Source organism: Wyeomyia smithii, chromosome 1 (assembly GCF_029784165.1).
Source record: "Wyeomyia smithii strain HCP4-BCI-WySm-NY-G18 chromosome 1, ASM2978416v1, whole genome shotgun sequence".
NCBI lineage: Eukaryota > Metazoa > Arthropoda > Insecta > Diptera > Culicidae > Wyeomyia > Wyeomyia smithii.
The window spans coordinates 127,313,653-127,326,673 of NC_073694.1; the positions used below are offsets into that span (position 1 = coordinate 127,313,653).

Consider the following 13,021-nt stretch of genomic DNA (forward strand, 5'->3'; position numbering starts at 1 on the left):
CTACGGCTCATCTAACCCGCAAAGCCGAAAAAAATACGAAAAACGAAACAGAGCGCCCCCCAGCGATTATTTGGTTTTGTTCGAGTTGCTCGAAACGAAATGCGTAATGTAACCCCTGTTTGTATGGCGGTTAACACTGCTTGCACAAGTCGAAAGAAAGAACTGCCAAATGAATGTCAAATGAATTCTTTTCGCCAATTCAATATTTTCCAGCACACAAAAAAACGAAAATGGTGTTTGCTATGGAAAGCCAAAACAAAAAACTGTTTATTTGTCAGATTTACAAAAAACACAAACATCAAACTTTATTACTTTACTCAAACTGAAAAAACTTCTACTCATTAACATTAACATAGCGCCCCCAGCGATTATTTGGTTTTGTTCGAGTTGCTCGAAACGAAATGCGTGATGTCACCCCTGTTTGTATGGTGGTTCACACTGCTTGCACAAGTCGAAAGAAAGAACTGAAAAATGAATGTCCAATGAATTCTTTTCGCCAATTCAATATTTTCCAGCACACAAAAAAACGAAAATGGTGTTTGCTATGGAAAGCCAAAACAAAAAACTGTTTATTTGTCAGATTTACAAAAAACACAAACATCAAACCGAGGGGTAAGACAGTGAGTAGATTTGAGGTTTTCCGAGTTTTTATGAGAAAACCTGAAAAATAAAGAGCAAATCTGAGTAACTCTCCTTTCTCTGAATATCCATCCCCAAACATTTTTCCCACCGCAAATATAGACATGAATGTTGCTCGGTCCCACCGTTCATATATATTTCTTGCTCTCAGGGTAATCAAAGATGTGAATCAGCTGAGAATTTCGGAGTAATATTGAGTAGGTAGGCCCGGGTAGGCCTCGCACGTGGTGGATGTGCGCGGTGGAAGAAGATGCACGATCTGCTGGTGTACGGGGAGATTGGAGAACGGCTGCCCAAGACAGAAGAAGCTGGACATCTCTAATTCGTTCGGCCCTAGACCGGTGAACGGTCCGTTAGCCAAAAAAGTAAATGTAAAGTAAGTTGAGTAAATAAGAGTAACTCCCAAGCATAAGAGTAACTCAGATAAAAGTGAGTAAATTTGAGTTTTCCTGAGAAAACGTGAAAAATAAAGAGCAAATCTGAGTATCTCTCGTGTCTCTGAATATCTATTCTTAAACCCTCCTCACCGCGAATGTAAATATGAATGTTACTCGGTCTCACCGCTCATATATTTTTCTTGTTCTCAAGGTAATTGAAGATGTGAATCATCTGGATATTTCAGAGTAATATTGAGTAAATTAGAGTAACTCCCAAGCATAAGAGTAACTCAGATAAAAGCTGTCTCGCCCCTCGCATCAAACTTTATTATTTTACTCAAACTGAAAAAACTTCTACTCATTAACATTAATTTTTTCATTCGTTGTTTTGCTTTCGTCTCGATTAGACGCAAATTGTTTATCTCCGTTTGAGTTCGCAAAATAACAATACACGAGTTATCGTACGGGTGCTTTTTTGTCGATTAGTTCTTGTGCTGCGCGATAACAATAGCCTGTTATATATCGGCAGAAACATCTGCACACTGGTAGGGGCAGGCTACCCCGCCAGTGATTCGATACGCAGCTGATATATCAGCAAGAATAATTCTCCCGCACCGCTGTTACCCCGCTAGCAGCACGGACCATCATACGATCGAGCGAGTGGAAGTCAACTACAAGTGGCATCTACAAGGTCGCGTGTAGGACACGGCCACTGCGTCTCAACACGAAGCTGGATCGTCATTGTTTGTTCTGCGGAGACGCTCGATTAATTCTACTATCAGCCGTGAGGTCGTGACTTAGACGTTCGGTGACGTATTACCTTTAGAATTTTTACTATTATTATCAATATTATTACTATGATATAATATTATTATTAATATTATTATTGATATTATTATTGTTATTATTAATATTATTACTATAATTATTATTATTATTATTATTACTATTGTTATTAGAATTAGTATTACTGTCTTTTTTTTATTTGATCCATTGTAGATTGAAAAATTGTTTTTAAAATTTAACATCAACTACTTGAACCCCCCCCCCCCCCATATTCGAATATTTATCGTTTGTGTGCGGTAGAGCGTAACGCTCCCGCAAAATGAACGCCATGCAGGTGCAACTTTTCCTGGAGGTGGAAACAAACGGGGAAGAAATTGAAATTTCTCCCATCAGCTCACCCCTACCTTCCCCTGTGCCCTCCCCTTTGCCAAGTCCTGTACCAAGAGTACCGGAAGTACGGGTAAAAGCTTACCCAGATGCCGCTGGCGGTCCCTACGTTGTTTTTTTCCGGCCCATAAAGAAGCCATTGAATATTATTCAAATTGGCAAAGACCTGGCAAAACATTTTTCGGCCGTAACCGAGATTACGAAGGTGAGGCCGAACAAACTGCGAGTTGTCGTGAGTAGCTTGAAGCAAGCAAACGAAATTGCTGGCTACGAGCTCTACGAGCTGCGTCATGGAGTTGGCTGTTTTAAAAACCCCTTGATGCAAAGTGTAAAGATACTGGATTGCAAGCAATTGCATTCAGTATTCATCGAAGAAGGGAAGAAGAAATTCCTCCTTTCGGATTCCTTCCGAGTAACATTCGCCGGATCCGCGCTGCCGAACTACGTCCGCTTGGACAGGGTTCGTCTACCTGTACGCCTGTTCATACCGCGGGTCATGCATTGCCAAAACTGTAAGCAGTTAGGTCACACAGCCACCTACTGCTGCAACAAGGCACGCTGTAGCAAGTGCGGAGGCAATCACGCTGAGAACGCTTGCAGTGGGGATACTGAAAAGTGTCTTTATTGCGAGGGAACTCGGCATGACCTTCCGGCATGTCCCGCGTACAAACAGCGCGGAGAAAAAATTAAGCGTTCCCTTAAGGAACGATCAAAGCGCTCTTTTGCAGAAATGCTTAAGAGGGCTGAGCCACCCTCGACAGGAAACATCTTTTCCTTTTTGCCAACCGATGAGGGTACATCTGACGATCCCGTCGAAGGGTGTTCCTATGCCTTGCCAGAGGGATCTAGGAAGAGGAGAATGCTCAACTCTCCTAATCTTTCTCGTAAAGGTCGTAAGATAACCCCTAGCGGAATGAACAATAAGACAACACAAAAAGGAAGCGGTGAAGAAAAACCGAAGCAAGTACCCCCCGGTTTTAATTTCAAATCAAACCAGGAGTACCCACCGCTTCCTGGGGCACCAAAAACCCCTCGTGCACCCATTTCTCGATCAGAAGATGAAAAAGAAACAGGGTTCATAAAATTTTCTGATATTGTGGACTGGATATTTAAAACATTCAACATACCAGATCCCCTTCAAAACATTCTTCTTGCCCTTCTCCCAACAGTGAAAACCTTTTTGAAGCAACTCACAGCAACTTGGCCCCTCATTTCAGCTATCGTATCTTTCGATGACTAATACGTTGAAAGAGGTTAGGAATTTTGTCACTGTGTTACAGTGGAACTGCAGAAGTATCATCCCCAAATTTGATTTATTTTCACATTTGATAAACACATACAATTGTGATGCGTTCGCGCTTTGTGAAACTTTTCTCAATTCAAATGACCAACTTAATTTCCACGATTTTAACATCATTCGTCGAGATCGAGACTCACACGGTGGAGGGGTACTTTTAGGGATCAAAAAGTGCTATTCTTTTTTCAGAATCGACCTCCCCTCGATCTCGAATATTGAAGTTGTTGCCATTCAAACGAATATGAATGGAAAAGACCTTTGCCTTGTTTCGTTATATATTCCCCCATCCGCGCGGATTGAACAGAAGCAACTCCTTGATATAGCAGAATTGCTTCCCGCACCTTTTTTTAATTTTGGGAGATTTTAACTCTCACTGTTCGCTATGGGGGTCGCTGTACGACGACAACCGATCTTCTTTAATTTGTAACTTGATCGACGACTTCAATATGACACTTTTGAATACTGGGGAAGCGACACGTGTACCTAATCCTCCAGCACGTGAAAGCGTGCTTGACCTATCCCTCTGCTCGACATCACTTGCGTTAGATTGCCAGTGGAAAGTAATCAACGATCCCCACGGTAGTGATCATCTTCCAATCGTTATATAAATTGCTAATGGTTCAACTCCCCCGAACCCAATCAATATTTCCTACGACCTTACACGTAATATTGATTGGAAGCGTTATGAGTCTATTACAGCGGAATCTATCGAGACTCACGAGGAACTTCCTCCGGAGGAAGAATACGCGTTCTTAGCTGGCTTGATAATCGACGCCGCGACGCAAGCTCAGACGAAACCGATACCCGGGGTAACGATTAGACAACGCCCTCCCAACAAATGGTGGGGCAAAGAGTGCTCTGAGCTGTACGCGCGAAGGTCCGCGGCGTATAAGGACTACCGGGAGTACGGCACTGTCAACCTACTACGAATGTACGAGGCACTGGGCAGGCAGATGAAGAGCTTAGTAAAGGCGAAAAAACGCGGGTACTGGCGGCGGTTCGTAAACGCGTTGTCGAGGGAAACAGCGATGAGCACTCTTTGGGATACCGCCAGGCGCATGCGGAACCGTGACGTTTCGAATGAGAGTGAGGAGTATTCAGATTGCTGGATACTCGATTTTCCCAAAAAGGTCTGTCCGGATTCTGTATCGGAACAGAAAACCTTTCGCGACGCGTTTATAGTAACTACGGAAGAGCCTCCATTTTCGATGTTGGAATTTTCAATGGCTCTCCTGTCGTGCTCCAGGGTTAGATAGAATAAAATTCAACCTGTTGAAGAATCTACCCGACTCTGCAAAAAGACGCTTGTTGGACTTGTTCAACAAGTTTCTTGAGCTAAATATTGTTCCGCATGACTGGAGGGAGGTAAAAGTCATTGCTATCGGAAACCCGGGAAACCTGCCTCTGATCACAATTTATATAGGCCGATTGCGATGCTCTCTTGCCTCCGAAAATTAATGGAGAAAATGATCCTCTTACGGTTAGACAAATGGGTCGAAACAAACGGTTTACTTTCAGATACTCAATTTGGCTTTCGCCGGGGCAAAGGGACGAACGATTGCCTAGCGTTGCTTTCTACTGAAATTCAACTTGCATTTGCTCGAAAAGAGCAAATGGCTTCTGCGTTCTTGGATATTAAGGGGGCTTTTGACTCTGTCTCTGTAGAAGTTTTAAGCGCGAAACTTCATTCGCAGGGACTTTCACTAAATCTGAATAACTTTTTGCTCAATTTGTTGTCAGAAAAGCATGTGTATTTCTCACATGGCGATTCGACAACTTCCCGAATTAGTTACATGGGCCTTCCCCAGGGCTCATGTTTAAGTCCTCTCTTATATAATTTTTACGTCAATGACATCGGTGAATGTCTTGCAAATTCATGCACGCCAAGGCAACTTGCAGACGATAGCGTTGTATCCATTACTGGTAGCGAGGCTAGCGATCTGCAAGGACCATTGCAAGATACCTTAGACAATTTGTCTGAATGGGCTCTTGAGCTGGGTATCGAATTCTCTCCGGAGAAAACTGAGTTGGTCGTTTTTTCTAGGAATCATAACCCAGCTCAGCTGCAGCTCCTACTAACGGGTAAAACGATCTCTCAGGTTTTAGTCGCTAAATATCTCGGGGTCTGGTTCGACTCTAAATGCACCTGGGCTTGTCATATTAGGTATCTGACACGAAAATGCCAACAGAGGATTGATTTTCTTCGTACGATTACCGGAACCTGATGGGGAGCCCACCCAGGAGACCTTCTAAGGCTTTACCAAACAACGATATTGTCAGTTCTTGAGTACGGCTGTTTCTGCTTTCGCTCCGCCGCGAACACGCACATTATAAAATTAGAGAGAATACAATATCGTTGTTTGCGTATTGCCTTGGGTTGCATGCAGTCGACCCATACGATTAGTCTTGAAGTGTTAGCGGGTATTCTTCCGTTGAAACATCGTTTTTGGAATCTCTCTTACCGGTTGCTAATTCGATGCACAGTTATGAACCCATTAGTAATTGAAAATTTCGAGAGGTTGGTCGACCTTCAATCTCAATCCAGATTTATGACTTTATATTTTGACTATATGGCTCAAGATATTAATCCTTCTTCATACGATTCCTCCAATGTCGCACTTTTAGATACTTCTAATAATGCTATATTCTTCGACACCACCATGAAACAAGACATTTCTGGTATCCCGGATCAATTGCGACCCCAAGAGATCCCTAAGATTTTTTCGAATAACTTTAAACATGTTAGTTATGATAAAAGGTTTTACACTGACGGATCTAATCTAGATGAGTCCACTGGCTTCGGTGTTTTCCACGAAAATTTTACCGCCTCCTACAAACTCGATGCTCCTGCTTCCGTGTACGTCGCAGAACTTGCTGCTATTCAGTACTCTCTTGGAATCATCGAAACCCTACCCACAGACCACTACTTCATCTTCACAGATAGTCTCAGTGCCATTGAGGCTCTGCGATCGATGAAGCCTGTGAAGCACACCCCGTATTTCCTGGGGAAAATACGGCGGTTTTTAAGTGCTTTAACAGATAAAAATTACCGGGTTACCTTAGCGTGGGTCCCTTCTCATTGCTCGATTCCGGGTAATGAAAAGGCTGACTCTTTTGCTAAGGTGGGTGCTATTGATGGCGATATTTATGAAAGACCAATTGCTTATGATGAATTTTATAGCATTTTGCGTCAGAGAACACTCAACAGTTGGCAATCATCATGGAACTCAGATGAACTGGGACGGTGGCTACATTCCATTTTTCCTAAGGTATCGACGAAAGCATGGTTCAAGGGGTTGGATGTAGGTCGGGACTTCATTCGCGTGATGTCCAGACTTATGTCCAATCACTACACGTTAAACACGCATCTTTTTCGTATAGGGCTTGTAGACAGTAATCACTGCGTTTGTGGCGATGGCTACCATGACATCGAGCATGTTGTTTGGTCGTGTACCGAATACTGTGGTGTTAGGTCCGAGCTTATAGATTCCCTTCGGGCCCGAGGAAAACAACCGAACGTACCCGTTAGAGACATTCTGGGAAGCGGTGATCTCCAGTACATGACACAGCTATACTGCTTTCTGAAAAACGCTGACATTAAAATTTAAAATTTTCTATGTCTATTTGTCAGATTAAGGATACAAATATGCTATGCTGAAGACACGGAAACGAAGAGCCCGCATCTATGCTTACACAAATATTTTGAACCCACAACAAACAAGAATACAATTGCTCTACCAGTTGAAAAACAAAGTTCCAAAATAGTTTTAAGTCAAAATTGTATCTCCCCTCCTCTCACCTTAAATCCCCACTAGCTCGTAGTCGGCCGCGAGAATAAAGAAAAGGCCTCCCTCTTTTCCCTGCTAACGTAGAATTAATACGAATTGTACTTGGCTCAGTAAAACAGAAAATGTATCGTGCCGTGTCAAATAAACTAATTTAAACCTCAAAAAAAAACATTAATTTCTGGCTTGCAGTTTCGCCACATGCTTAGACATACGTAACACTGGCGATTTTTTTGGTGCTCTTTGCCCCACATCACCCGGTACCAACACCAGTATGAACTGCTCGACGAAAACGGAATGATTTTTCTTCATAGTGGCTCTACTCGAGCCCTCAACAAAATCCCTTACGAAACTGTCAAAAAGTTGTTTACAAAATCAATGCTGCATTTTTCGAGTGGGAACGAGACAAATGCAGGGCTGCGCAGGTACACAACCTCCATAAACTACTCAAACAGAGGTTTTTTTTACAAAGGTTGGTACTTTCGAGTAGTTCATTTTGTACCAACTTTTTTGGAAGATTTCTTCCTGAGTGTTACGTATGTCTTATGGTACACGTTGCCCCATATTACTCCGTACACCGTCCTATGCAGCTGCTCGACAAAAAATGAACAAAATGAATTTTCTTTTTCTCTGTTTAATCAAGCCCCAAACAAAATTCCATAGAGAATTGTCAGAAAGTTTTTTGCATAATCAATGCAGTATTTTTCAAGTGGAAACGAGACAAATGCAGGGCTGCGCAGCTACACTACCTTCATAAACTACTCAAACAGTGATTTAATTCGGAGGATGGTACCTGGGAGGGAGAAACGAATACTACACTCAGAACAGAGAACACGCACATGCGTCGTTTTCTGATAGCGTGTAACTATCTTCTTGCTGTAACGCATGCATGACTCAAACGAAGTTTTTAGTAACATCAGGAATTCGCGTTGACGGTTTTTCTGATATTTGTTTGGTTTTTGCGTGCGAAAAAGAAGCAAGGAAATATTTTTGCTTTTATCATCACGCACATTTTGACAATTACATATGGGAGCTCACATAAGTGCGAACAGCCTTCAAAATCTTTTTCAACGCAAATAATGTGCAAATTTTACAGACTAATTTTTCGAGTCTGTTTTTTTTTTCAATTTGTCGTTGTAAAAAAGTTTTTTCAGAGTTTCGAGTTCGACCGTAGTGAAGTATGTTTGAAATTGTAACCAAAGCTCTAAATCCAGAGAAGCGCAAGTTTAATAATCGAAGTAAGATAGCATGATTATTACTTGAAGCTTATGAAATTTAATATTTTACGTAAAAACAAACCAAAATATTTTGTGAAACGACAATGAATGCAAAAACTGTTTGCGATGAATATTTTTTTGAGCAACTGAAAGGTTTCAGTTATAACAAAACTTATCGCAAAATAGTGCTTTTTTTCCTTGGTTCAAATTGACAGTCGATGACAGCTCATTCTGGTTCATTTTGACACTTACACAGCTTCGTATCGGTTTCTCCCTCCCAGGATGGTACCATTCGAGTAGTTCATTTTGTACCAACTTTTTTGGTAGATTTCTTCCTGAGTGTTACGTATGTCTTATGTAAGAGAGTAACCGTAAAAGTACTCTAACTAGGGTACCTCCATTTTCAACAAAAATGAGTGATATCTTACTCAGATTAAAGTAACAAAAACTGAGCGTGTATAAGAATTCTAGTGCAGTATCCAAGACACGGCCGCATAGTTGACGTAGGACTACGATATTTTAATATTTCATTTTGAATCTAGAGGCTATATTTTATTAGAGCACGTTTAACTTTTGGCACGGTTTGATTTTGGCACACATGTATTGAAAACGAGCGATTATGTTAAATCATATTTTCAGTTTACTGTTTCTTATCAATATGTTCAACATCCTCCAACAGAGAGGTATTTGGATTTTCAGTACTAAGAACCGTACCACATACATAAGAGATATGTAACTCTCAGGAAGATATCTTTCAAAAAAGTTGGTACAAAATGAACTACTCGAATGATACCATACTCTGAATAAAATCCCTGTTTGAGTAGTTTATGAAGGCGGTGTACCTGCGTAGCCCTGCATTTGTCTCTAAAGGAAGCAAAGAAGAAAAAGAAAAAAAAATAAAAAAAATATTTTTTTTATCTAGCTGTTAGGTAGATTGATCGAAAAACTATAAACGCCAAAAGTAATAAATAATAAAATCAATTTTTCACAGTCAAATCTAAAACGATCACGATTTTTCGAGTTGAGACCACTGTGCACTGTGGGATTTTTAAAAAAAATTTCCGCCAATTGTTAATATCTTGAAATATAACACTTGGAATGTGTAGAAACTATTTTGGAAGTTATTCCATAAAATAATGGTTGAAAAATGTGCTTTACAATAAATATTTCGTCGTTTTCATATCACTTTTTTGTACTTTACGACCCCAAAAAGGGCATTACTCAAAAATGTACCGTACGATGATTTTGAAATTTTGTCCAGAGATTCTGGATGTCATAACGAATAATATATATAACGAATTTTTATCAAAACGGTCTGTGGGAGCACCGTGACAGCCTTAACATGCCATTTTATTCCCACGTATATACCAATGCGCCAGATCGCATGATTTTCTATCAGCCAGACTATAAATATATCCAGCTTTTTACGCACCACAATGGCGGTCGCTATAATGCGTGTTCGTAACAGAAATGCCAGATGTTTTTGAAAAATGTCTGCAACTGCTCGGAAAACCGGAAAAATCTGCTTGAAATCTGAAAGAAAAACTATCCGTGATTGGAAAAAATTTCGCTCGCGCCGGCAAAAATCTGCACACATTTTGAAAAAATCTGCGCAAATATAAGGAGACTCTGACAAAAATCTGCAGAAACTATGGAAAACCTGCAAATATCTGCGAAGCAATAAAATCTACACACAGACACTAAAAATCTGCGTTTTGCAGACAAATCTGCACATCTGGTTTCCCTGGTTCGTAATGTGCGAACCTCTCTGCTTACGTCAGATTTGCGATTTCTGAAAAATTGGCAACACAAATGTTGCCAGATATATTTTTCTTTTGATAAATTGTATGAAGACTTCAAACTGACGTAAGCAGAGTTGTCAAAAGGGTGGGTTATTTACGTTATTTATTACGAACTTTGCATCATAGCGTCCGCCATTATGGCGCGTAAAAAGTTGGATAGGGACTGTACTCTTACTCAGTTTAGAGTGAAAATGGCTAAGCGTGTTAGATAGATATCGATACTTTCTGATTGAACATCACTTGTGAAATCGATACTATTGTCACCCATTCCTGAATGACTTTTTGAATCATCGATTTAGTTTCTACTGTGAAATCGTGCGGGTGTTTCTGAAACATTGTTTTCAAGAAAAACGTTTAAAAACTGCTAATTTTTAAGCCTTTCAAAAACAAGGTGTTTTAAAATACCAGGAAATATCAATCTTAAGGTAAAATTGCCTAAATATTCCAATTAACACGATGGATATCTTTAAAAAACTAATGTCTATGACGGTATATGTGTTTAGCAAGTAATCAATCGATATTTTCTTCGAAGTGAATGCAGCCAAAAAGTTGGCAATATTAAAGGAAAATAGTTTTTCTTAGTTAAATTTTATTCCCTGTACATATCAATTCTCCTACAAGAAAATATTACTATGAATTTCATATTTTCATTTCCTTCATACTACGCCCTTTCTTGTGATGAGAGCCTGCAAAATGATATTTTGTGAGAGAGAAAGAGAGTATTGGGAGAAATATCAGAATATACTTAACAGTTCTGTTCGAAGTTGTTTTTACTTGGAAGTAGTTAAATGAAATTCTTATAAATAATGTTCAGTTTTCAATAAGAAACTGCAATAATTACTCTCCGCGTAGAACTGTAAACAAATGTGATAAGTGAGATCGGTAATTGTTGATCACATCCATAGGCGTCACCTTCATAGAATTATTAGGACAGCAAGAGAGTTTCGACAATATCTGATTTTTTCAATTCTATTAAAAACAATTTGCAAAACTTAGAACTCAGGAATACAAGAATTTGTAGCGATGCAAAAAATAGAGGCGCTAATTTCTTTGTGGGGGAAGTGCTCTGCCTCCTTCCAAAGCTGGCGCCTTAGATGCCATCTATTAAATAGCTTTACAATCAAAAATTAAAAAAAAAATAACAACCCTCTAATGCCCAAGTAAATTTTCAGACAGACCTTGAAAATCACTGAATCTTTTTAGATGTGTAACTGAAGACCGTCTGAAGGCGGCACGGGGCACTAGAGGGTTAATGTGAATAACGAAAGCTTACACATGGGCAAAAAATATAAACCAAGAAGAAAAACAGGAAATATCTTTAATAAAAATTAGCATGTCAGCTACGACGTTTGTAAAGGTGCCGCCACACGGACGCTAGTTCCCTTAGTTTCTAAGTCTTAAGGCCCGAATACACACACGGCGTAATGATGCCTTCTCCATACAAATTAGAAGGCTTAATCGCGCCTTTCGTTGGGACGCTTTTCAACCAGAACCTTCTAGCAGTGCCTTCTAGTGAAGCAGGTAGTCGTTCGTCGCCTTCGGTTGCGTACTTGACTGCCTTCCGTGTAGACGCATCGTGCCTTTCACACGGTCTTGTGTTGCCTTCTTTTGGCGAAGGCGCTGGCAACGCCGTGTTGTATCATTTTTCGCCTGCTGGTGATTCTAGAAGTGTGTTGCCTTATTTTTTCTTCCAACAAACATAAACAAACATGAATTGGGTGGCATGACAACAAGAAAGTTAGCACACGGCGGAGTTTGAGACGGCGTGATTGCGTCTTCCGTGTAGACGAGTGGAAGGTGGCAGATGCTAGAAGGCACATTAGAAGGTTTCAAAAAGGTACTGACAATTTTCGTCAGGAAGGCGTTGTCACGCCGTGTGTGTATTCGGGCCTTTAGTTGATTGTAAAAAGCATTTTTTCATCACTGAATAGTAGGCTATGAACTATTCGGGCATGACGGAGTAGTTCAGGGTCTCTATGTTATAGATTTTGACAGTAAAATCCCGCGTTATGATGAAAAAATGCTTTTCACAATCAACTATGACTTAAAAACTAAGGGAACTAGCGTCCGTGTGGCGGCACCTCAACTAGCATGCAAATGAATGTTGATAAATAATACGTTATAATTATTGTAATTGATTATTTGGATTGCCTTTTGACGACACTCACTGTCACTGGACTTGTTTATTCACAAATTGAGCATATACACTGTCAAAAAACCAATAGGGCGTTGTATCAGACCAGTCAGAAAATGTACCATGATCGGATTTTATATGCAAGATTTCTCAACTATATCAAATATGTAGCAGCATCATCAAAAAACTTTTTCTGATGACGCTCAGAAGGCTTCGTTTAGATTGCTCAAGTATTACTAATAATAATAAAGTTTCAAAAAATTACTGCAACATTTAAATTCAATGTAGAAACACTTTTTATATGAAAAATTTGCTTTAAAGTTGGAACTTTTCATGAAACGCGAAGGCCTGTTTTGTATCATGATCGGACCAGCCTACTTCTGAGACATCTCCGTTTCACTTTGTTCATGCTTCATATACCCAATGCAGGGATTTCACGGTTAAATTATTGGAACAGAATATAAATGATTAAGCTTATTTTCTATAGAAGAAACCTCTCAAAAACGACGTAAGGTTTGCTAACTAAAGCAAAATCGTTTAAAACTTCACTACAAACAGCCCACTATGCTTCAAATAGGAAAAATATAACTCAGTGTC

At 40.0% G+C, this 13,021-nt stretch overlaps 1 protein-coding gene across 6 annotated transcripts in view; it reads left to right on the forward strand.

The window, feature by feature from the left end:
- Positions 1-10,554: 10,554 nt before the first annotated feature.
- The window catches only part of LOC129717732 (synaptosomal-associated protein 25), an 84,234-nt gene continuing 81,767 nt past the window's right edge, over positions 10,555-13,021 (forward strand). For 3 of the 6 annotated variants that reach the window (XM_055667845.1, XM_055667853.1, XM_055667847.1), the window contains exon 1: positions 10,555-10,715. The gene's annotated coding sequence lies outside the window, so the exon portion shown is untranslated. The remainder of the gene's footprint in view (positions 10,716-13,021) is intronic. The other 3 variants (XM_055667851.1, XM_055667852.1, XM_055667848.1) reach the window with 2 other exon arrangements.